Here is a 9,617-nt window from a genome sequence, read left to right on the forward strand (position 1 = left end):
TCTCAACATATGACAAAATGTTAAATATTAAAATGCTAATGTAAGCAATATATTTCTTAAAATATTAATACATATACATAATATAATAGTCTACAAGTTTTTGATGATTTGGGGAGCATTTCTAAAATTGGAACTTGGGGCACCTGGGTGGCTCAGTTGGTTGAGCATCTGGCTTCAGCTCAGGTCATGATCTCGCAGTTCGTGGATTTGAGCCCCGTGTCGGGCCCTGTGTTGGCAGCTAGCTCAGAGCCTGGAGCCTGTCTTCAGATTCTGTGTCTCCCTCTCTCTGACCCTCCCCTGCTCACACTGTCTCTATGTCTCTCTCAAAAATAAATAAAACTTTAAAAATAATGATAAAATAAAATTGGAACTAATATGGAAATATCTGACATATTTGACTACATAAAAATCTAAAAATTTAGTTTAACTTTTAGTTTAGTCTTCATTAAAGGCTTCACTAAAAAAAGTCACCTAATGTCAGTCAAGGAGAAAAAAATTAAAGCAATATATCTCTTAAAATGTTAATACATATACATAATACAATAGTCCACAAGCTTTCAATGATTTGGGGAGCATTTCTAAAATTGGAACTAATATGGAAATATCTGACATATTTACATAAAAATTAAAACATTTAGTTTAACTTTTAGTTTAGTCTTCGTTAAAGACTTCACTAAAAAAAAGTCACCTAATGTCAGCCAAGGAGAAAAAATTATAACACATGTAACAGACAAAAGGCTACTATCCCTAATGTATAAATAATGACAATAAGCTAATAAGAAAAAGACAAGCCAATGGAAAAATGGGCAAAAAATACTAGCAGGCAATTCACTGAAGAACAAGTACAAATGGCTTATAAACATAAGGGGGTTACAACTGACATAAAAATAAGAAAATAAACATTGCTTTTGAAGACTTCAAAGGATAGCATCCAATGTTAGCAGAAGCATTGGGCAGTGGGGACTCTTACAATATAAATTAATACAATTTATGGGAAAGTAATTTGTCCATGAAATTGTAAACTATGTATTTCCTTTAACGTAGAATTTCTTTTCTAGGATTCTAGCCCAAATATATAACATGAGACACAAAGCAATTATCACAGCATGATTCTATTTTTGCAAAGGTGTATGTGCAGGTGTGTGTGTGTCTATGTCTGTGTGTTATGTATCTGTAGCTGGTCCTGTATAAAATTAGGACAAGGTTGAAATGGATAGGCACAAATGGGTACTTTGGAAAATAGAGCTGAATGGGAGGAAAAGAAGATTTTCATTTCTTTATATATTTTTATTTTAAAAGTAGTGCCTTAAACAATGAATGGATAGAGAAAATGTGGCATGTATACACAGTAGAATATTATTCAGCCTTTTTAAAAAAAAGGAAGGAAATCTTGTCACTTGTGAGAACATGAATGAAACTAGAGGGCATTTATGCTAAATGAAATAAGCTAGACACAGAGAGACAAATACCTCATGATCACTTTTACAAGTAAAACTAAAAAAAATATCAAATTCTCGGTAGGAGACTGGTGGTTAGAAGGTGCTGGAGATAGGGTAAAAGTGGAGATACTGCACAAAGGGAACAAATTTTCAATTATAAAATGAATAAGTTCTAGAGACCTAATGTATAGAATGGAGACTATAGTTAACAATAATGTGTTCTTAAAATTTGCTGAAACAACAGATAACAAATGTCTCACCACACACACACACACACACACACACACACACACACACACAAACGGTAACTATGGGAGGTGATGGATATGTTAATTACCTTGATTATGGTAATCATTTTACCATGTATACATACAACAAAACATCGCATTGTATACTTTAAATATATACAATTTTTATTTGTCAAAAATAAATTTTAAAAAATTTTAAAGAAGTAATTTTTAGAAAAATTAGAAGGGTAATTTTAGGTACATGTATGTAACTTTTATTTGTAAATTGAATATAAAGTCATTGACTTTAAATTATCTCTATCTATACCGTTTTTTGTAACAAATGTGATGTCATTCAAGTCTCCCACATATTCTTCAGTTTTCAGCTCTATTTGTCACATCAGTCACTCAATAAATATTTGCTGAATAAATGAATTAATAGCCAGACTTTCTCTACATTTCATCAGTCTGTGGGTCTCTTTTTCCTTCTTAGATACAATAGCTACTTTTGATTTCTATTGAGCTGAGTTAGCAATGGTTATTCATCAAATTTTTCAGTATTATTTTTTAAAATAGCTTTCATCTTCTTACAGCTTTAGCTGCCTCTCCATTCTGCATGTCTCTTATACCTGCCACCTCTCCTTCTCCAACTCTCAGAGTGGAAAGCATGCACTTGTTGGCATTTTCTGTCCATGTTCTTATTTTTAATCATTGAATTAGACATCATATAAGAAATAGATACTTTCTTAATTAAACTATTTGAGGAATTATTTCTTCCAGTTGAAGAATAAATTACTGGGCTCAATCATATGTTTTATGATTCTAGATTAAAAAATAACTTCCCAATTAACCAGAGGGGAAAGGATTAATTTAATTTTGAATATAAAGAAATATATTCTCATAATAAAAGCAAAATGTGTTGGATCATCTGAGATTTTCTACAGTAATAATAAAAATGTTCTTTGTTCTACCTAAAGTCCCTGATTCTAAAGTCCAAGTTTATCTGTTTATCTGTTTAGGATGAGTCCCCAGTTAAGACTGTTTATGTGGGCACCTGGATGGCTCACCCAGTTGAGGATCCAACTCTTGATTTCAACTCAGGTCATAATCTCACAGTCATAAGAATCTCTGTCTCACTCTCTCCCTCTCCCTTGCTCATGCACATATGCATGCTCTCACATTCTCTCTCTCTCTCTCTCTCTCTCTCTCTCTCAAAAATAAACATTAATTTAAAAAACCATCCATTTTTATATCCATTTTAAAGATAAAGAAACAAACCTAGATTAATAACTTGACCTCACAGTTGGAAATGTTAAATCTGGGACCCAAATCAGGTCTATCCAACTCCAGAGTTTGAGCTTCTACACCAAAAGCCACACCCATGAAGTCTTAAATGTTGTTCTCAATCAGAACATTATCACGCGGATCTTCAAGTAAGTACTGCTTTTCCCATTTCATATTTCATGGTCAGATTTCACAATGCTAATTTAAAATACAATGAGATTCATTCTTATTTAAAATGTAAATTGGAACCTTAATTACTTCGCTTTTAAGTAGACTTTATTTCTGTCTATAGAAAATCTCTGCCTTTTGGAAAAAGATGCATTAAGAAGTGACCAGTACTCTGCTCTAATTATGTTCATTTGTCTACGGGGTTCTTCTTAGCATTTTAAAATGAGCTAATAATGCAAACCAATTAACAAACAAAATGAGATTACATTCAAAGACTGCAAAAGCCAAACATTATTCCTGATAAGTATAAATATTAAAAATTAGGGTTTTAATTAGAATAAACTTTTCAACCAAAGGAGGGATGGAAATAAACATAACAAGTGCAAGTCAACATCACAACAAGCAACTATTTCAGCAGAAAATATAGAAGGATGCAAGTAAGCTCTGTAAATTCTTACTATCCTCCCCTCAATCTTACCATCCTTTTAAATACCTTTGTTTCAAGTTTGGAATATAGACATCAAATATCAAAGCTTTCAAACTGAGCCAGCATCAGTTCATACTCAACTTTGCAAACAATGGTTACAACCACTCCAGGTCTTTGTTAACAGCCATAATGAAGAGGAAACAGAAAATAACAAAGCCAACTATCTGGAAGTGTGTTTTCTTCATGTAGAAACATCTTGAGTTTTCTCTGGCAAGACATAGGCTCCTTACCCTATTTCAGGTTATAAACACTATAACCTTAAAACCCTTGGAGGACACATTTTGGAGACCTGATATTAAAAAAAAAAAAAAACCCTAAAAGTTTGCTTTATGAGCAACATAAAATAAATCACACAATTCCCAGGGTGCTTATGAATAGTGTAGATACTTATAGAATTATGTGCCCAAACCACTGAGTTAGGTCAAGTGCAATTACTGAGAAATTAAGGGAGCCAAAATTGTGTTATCCTAACAAGAAGCCTAATTTGAAACAGTTTACAGCAGTAGCAAAGCCAAACTACCTATCTTGTCCATGGTGCTATAAGAGACAGGTATAGAATTGTATAGAATTGATAGGGCACTGGGAAGGAAAGTCCATACAACATAAAACTATGTAGCCATAAAAGACTAATGAAAGAGCTCTTTATGACTGATACAGACAGATGTCAACATAATATTAAGAAAAAGAAGTAGGATATGAAGCTGTGTTAAAGTCATCATTTCCTTTAAAAAACTTTTTTGACTTAAAGAGAGGAAAGACTGTGAATGTATTTGGATTGTTTTTACATAAAATATCTCTGGAAGGATAACAGTGGATACCTGGGAAAAGAAATGGATAGCTCTGAGTGGGACAGAGATTTTTCATTGTACACTTGTTCATTCGTTTTAATCAGCATGTACTGTGACCCAGGAACCTTCTAGCTAAAAATTTCCCCTCTGGATATAAATATATTCCAAAATACAAATTCAAAACAATATTCACTATAGCAACATTATTACCATAAAAATAATAATATTAGATTATTAGGAAAGAACGTGAAAAAAACTGAAAGTGCATCAATGGTTGATTGCTTATATAAATTGTGGCCAATTACCAGTTTTCTGAGTGTAATTAGCAAGGGAAGGAGAATACCTGTGTAGCCCAAATAAAACTGTCCCTCTGTCATCCCAGAGGCCTAGCTCCTTATTTGCTACTCTCAAGTGAATCTTGGGGAGCCTGTTTGATAGTGTATTTTGTCGCTTGGGGTTTAGAGAGAAAAAAACCAGGAGAAATACTACACCAGCATGTCAAGAACTTCAAAGGGTCTAACATTTTACCCTACCTGCAAGCTAACAAACAAGTTTGTTGACCACAGTTTTAAGGCTGCTTGCAGAAGACACAGACTCCAGAAATAGAGCATTTTGCTCTTCACAGAAATGTTAATAGCCAGAGTTTCAGCATTTTCTTATGCTGGTCCCTATGCTCCAACTCAAAAAGCATGACCCAAAAGGTCCAGGTGACACCTGCACACACAGTGGGTTGTGTTACAGAAGAGGAATTTAGAGCTTAGGGAACACAAATCTCTTCTAATGGCCAGTAAGGATGCCTGCCCTTTGCTCCAGAGGGGCACACTTTCTCTAGTTTGCAAGACTGTAAACAAGTCTGCCTTTGTTTAGAAAGAGGCACTGTCTCTGTCTTTACCACACTAAAATTCTTGAAAAGATAGTCCAGAGCAAAGGTAATCAGTGTCTCTGTTCAAAAGATGTGCAGAACTACACCTCTCATTTCCACACCATCATAGATTCTAGTGAATTTTCCAATGAATACACCGGCATATTGAGCACTCTGATTTGACAAACAGACTAGGACCTAATCCAGTCAATTCTTTTATCCATTAATAGTCTTAATTAAGACTATCAACGAGACTTGAAGCCCCAGTATAAGGCCAACCTGCAGGATTGACTCCAATCATGCCCTGCTGGGTCCAGGACCTATCTAGCTAAACAAATGCCATAAACTATTAAGGTCTACATTAGAAATCCAGATGGACTTCGCCTCAAGCTTCACTATTGACCTTTCTGCTTGGCTGGACACAAAAATTCAGGTAGAACAAAATATTAGCAGTTGTTCATTCTCTGCACCAGCCCCTCAAAATAAGAATCTTACACAGTTCTCTTATCCATTACAATGCTTTCCAATGAGGTGAAACTAATCTGAATGCCTTTTAGCACTGAGTTGGTACCATTGATCAATTTGGTGAAAATGAAAGACAAATTTCATACCACTTCTTCTAGTTGAATGACTCTATCATTGTAGGGATAGCTATCTATAAAGTGAACATAAATAACAAGTCAGTTATCCCTCTGGGAAGCTCCTCAAAGTAACCAAGAGTAACTTCAATTTGGTATGATTGGTACAGGCAGCTGAGAGCAACATAATTAACTGAAGTTTTTCTTTAAATCCTTAGAAGTGTCTTACAACCATCTCTAAGATGCAAATCACTGTATTTGTGGGACAGAAGCAAATTAATGGCTGGCTTCCACACAAGAAATACATTTCCAGGGATGCATATGGTGCCCCTGGGGAAAAAAAAACTATTGTTTATGTTTCGGGGATCCCCAAGAGGAGCTTACATCAGGCTAGGAACCCAGGTTGGTAGTGCCTCTGATGTGGCCTGTCAGTCAGCTAGTAAGCCTTAAGATTGCCACTTCAGTTTAAACAATTGAATCTGGTTCTTGCTTCTGGAGCAACTACCCAAGGAAAAGCAGTCCAACCTGTCCTGTTTGTGCAGGCCACCAACCAGGATGGCCCCTATTTCTAAACCTCTCACAAAAATCATCTGTCTGTATCTCTGGACATCTGCCCACCTTCATTCTCATACCTGTTGGCCATTCATTTCACTGGATGGACAAATGCCACCTGGTCAGTGTGTTAAAAGGTTTGGATTTCATTTGTTTCATAGAAAAGTATGGGGAAGAATAGTAAACACTAACAGCACACACTGTAGAGCTAAGAGGTCTGGATCCTGATTCTGCCACACTCTTATTAACATTACCGCTGATGTGATTAGAAAAAATATTTAAATATCAGGAAGCTATCAAGCTCACAGTACCACATATGAATTTCCAAGCTCTACAATGTTTGAAACCTCAAATTTTATCATTGGCAACAAATGCTTTTAGTTGTGTTTCTTGAAGCAATAGGCTCACTTTGTTCATTTTTGAGAAAATATCTGCCACATAACCAAATCTGAGTAACCACAGTTTGTCAGCCATTTTTTCTTAATTAAAATGTTCCATAAGATAGCAGTTAGTTCAACTAACAAATCAAATGATCACACAAGAGCTTTCCCTCAAGACAACCATGATACTGCCAAGAAGGGCTCCATGAACACTTCCTGCTTTGTCATATAGAATACTAAAATGATGTATACTCAAAAGTTGATATTTAGTCAAATTAATAATTTGTTCTTCTTTATCAAAGACAACCTTAAGTTAAATTCATCTGATAATTGACAGATTTTAGAACATACTCCCTCAAAATGTAGCACTTTGACATATTGAATATTTTAAACTGAAGAGATCTGAGAAACAACAGGTACAGGAAGGACCTCTTCTCCCCTAAAGTAGGTCATAAATCCTCAAGCAAGAGGTGCCCTCCCTATACCTGGAGGAAAGGAGCATCCTTATCTCCAAAGATGGAAGGATATCCAAAGGAATCCAAACAAACAGGCCTTGCTAAGAGTTTACTGTCCTTAACTACCCTTTTGTTCTGTCACATTTTTCTACAACTTTCCACTCTTCATCAAACCTATTATAAAAATGCTCAGGCTTAACAACCTCTTCAGGTGTTTATTTCTTTATAACGACTCCTATGTCACATAGAACTAATAAATTTGTATGCTTTTCTCCCATTAATCTTTTTTATCAGTCCAACTTACAAAGCCCCAGCAAGGGAGCCTAAGATGAGTAGAGGATTTTTCTCCCTTACTCATTAAAGAACAAAACAGCTATAGCTTACTGCTATTGACTTAATTTGTACTTAGGACCAGCTTTTTTACCCACCATTGTTTTGTACCATTGGTACAAATGTCAACATAGTGGAAAAGACAAATAACTTCTTAGTACTACTGTAAAAATAAGTTTGACTTCATGGAATCTTTAAAGTGTTTTGGAGACCCAGGGATTTGCAGACCACTTTGAAACTGCTGGTCTCCGTGAACACGATAAACTCCTAAACTGGGCCAAGTGCAATAGAAATGGAAAAGCAGGGCTGTGTAGGAAAATTTTTGAGTAGGATACACAGGATTTAATGACAAAGTACATGTGAGAAGTATAGAAGAAGGGATCAGTTTTGCTGAAAATCGGCTGACTACCTGATGTTAACATAAAGAACAAAGACTGTGGCCATAAGATCAACTGTTGTTTTGGAGACATCTCCTAAAAACTAATTTTTCCCAACCAAAGAAATTCAAAGGGCGATATTTTGTTTACAGACTGTGATCCCAAGTGTAGATCAATGACTGAAGTTATCATCTAGGCCAGCTGCCAGTGAACTATGACAACTAAGTTGAAGGATTTGTAATTATCAATCTAGAAATACCTAAAAGAGGTGTTTCACTAAATTGCCATCTAGGTATCAATAATAGAAGATTCTAGCTGCACTGGGGATCGAGGACTACAACAACAACAAAAGATGACACCTTAATGCATACATAGGGTCCTTGACATCAGATGACAAACTCATCTAAGATATTAGGGGACCTCAACAGAAGAAGGGCACCTTAACAGGGTTATTTGGTGTCACTCATTGTCCCTGGAGCAAACATCAGCAGTTTCAACATTAGACATCATGCTCCTTGGAATAAGCTTCGAGGATCAGCAGTAACATTGGCATCAGAGCATTCACTGAGCTTCAGCAACACAGCTGCTATGGGGTTTGTAACAAGAGAATCTCCATCTGAGCCAGAGTTGGAAGAGTTGGGTACATAATAATCAAAGGGCTAGAACATAAGAGATAGTCTCTGGAGAAAACTCCCAATGCTCTTTGTGAAGAATTTGCAGCAGGACTTGTATTCCTACAAGAATATAAGAAAAGCAAGAGAAATATTGTTCTGAGGTATTATTTTTCCTCCCTTGGGTGATAAAACCTAGCAAATGATTAATGATTGGGTATAAACAAAACCCTAATACATGAAAATTAGTTTTTGGATTATTCTTATCTTCCACAGATATTGGCTTGATCCAAAAGTCTATTTTAACAAAGACCTATTTTACCCCAAGAAATGTTGATTTAATTACAAATCAGAAAGTGGAAAAGTTTCCTTTTTTAATAAAAATTTATTTGCTATGGTTTTATTTTATCCTCTGAGCCTTCATGTGTGTCTGATGATTAGTGATAAGTGCATAATCACTACATAGCCTGGCATTTTTAATATCTATTTTCCATTCTATATAATACTAGTCTTTGGAGAGGTTAAGTTGCTGTATCATATTTTCAGAAAACTCTCCTTCCGCCATGCCCTCACCCACATACCAGTGGACAAAGGCACGCTTGGCATACATCAGGTCAAACTTGTGGTCCAGGCGAGCCCAGGCCTCAGTGATGGCTGTGGTGTTGCTCAGCATGCACACAGCTTGCTATCCCTTGGCCAGGTCTCCACCAGGCATCACAGTGGGAGGCTGGCAATTAATGCCAACTTTGAAGCCAGTGGGGCACCAGTCTGCAAACTGGATGGTGCGCTTGGTCTTAATCGTGGCAATGGCAGCATTGACATCTTTGGGAACCACGTTTCCACGGTACAACAGGCAGCAAGCCATGTATTTACCATGGCAAGGGTCACATTTCACCATCTGGTTGGCTGGCTCAAAGCATGCATTGGTGATCTCAGCTACAGAAAGCTGTTCGTGGTAGGCTTTCTCAGCAGAGATGACAGGGGCATATGTGGCCAGAGGGAAGTGGATGCGGGGATAGGGCACCAGGTTGGTCTGGAATTCTGTCAGATCGACATTCAGGGCTCCATCAAATCTGAGG

The 9,617-nt window shown here is 36.3% G+C and overlaps 1 pseudogene; it reads right to left on the minus strand.

Annotated features, from left to right (window-relative positions):
* Nucleotides 1-9,028: 9,028 nt before the first annotated feature.
* Nucleotides 9,029-9,617, minus strand: part of LOC115305247 — a 14,937-nt pseudogene continuing 14,348 nt past the window's right edge.

This window comes from Suricata suricatta, chromosome 10, assembly GCF_006229205.1.
Source record: "Suricata suricatta isolate VVHF042 chromosome 10, meerkat_22Aug2017_6uvM2_HiC, whole genome shotgun sequence".
NCBI lineage: Eukaryota > Metazoa > Chordata > Mammalia > Carnivora > Herpestidae > Suricata > Suricata suricatta.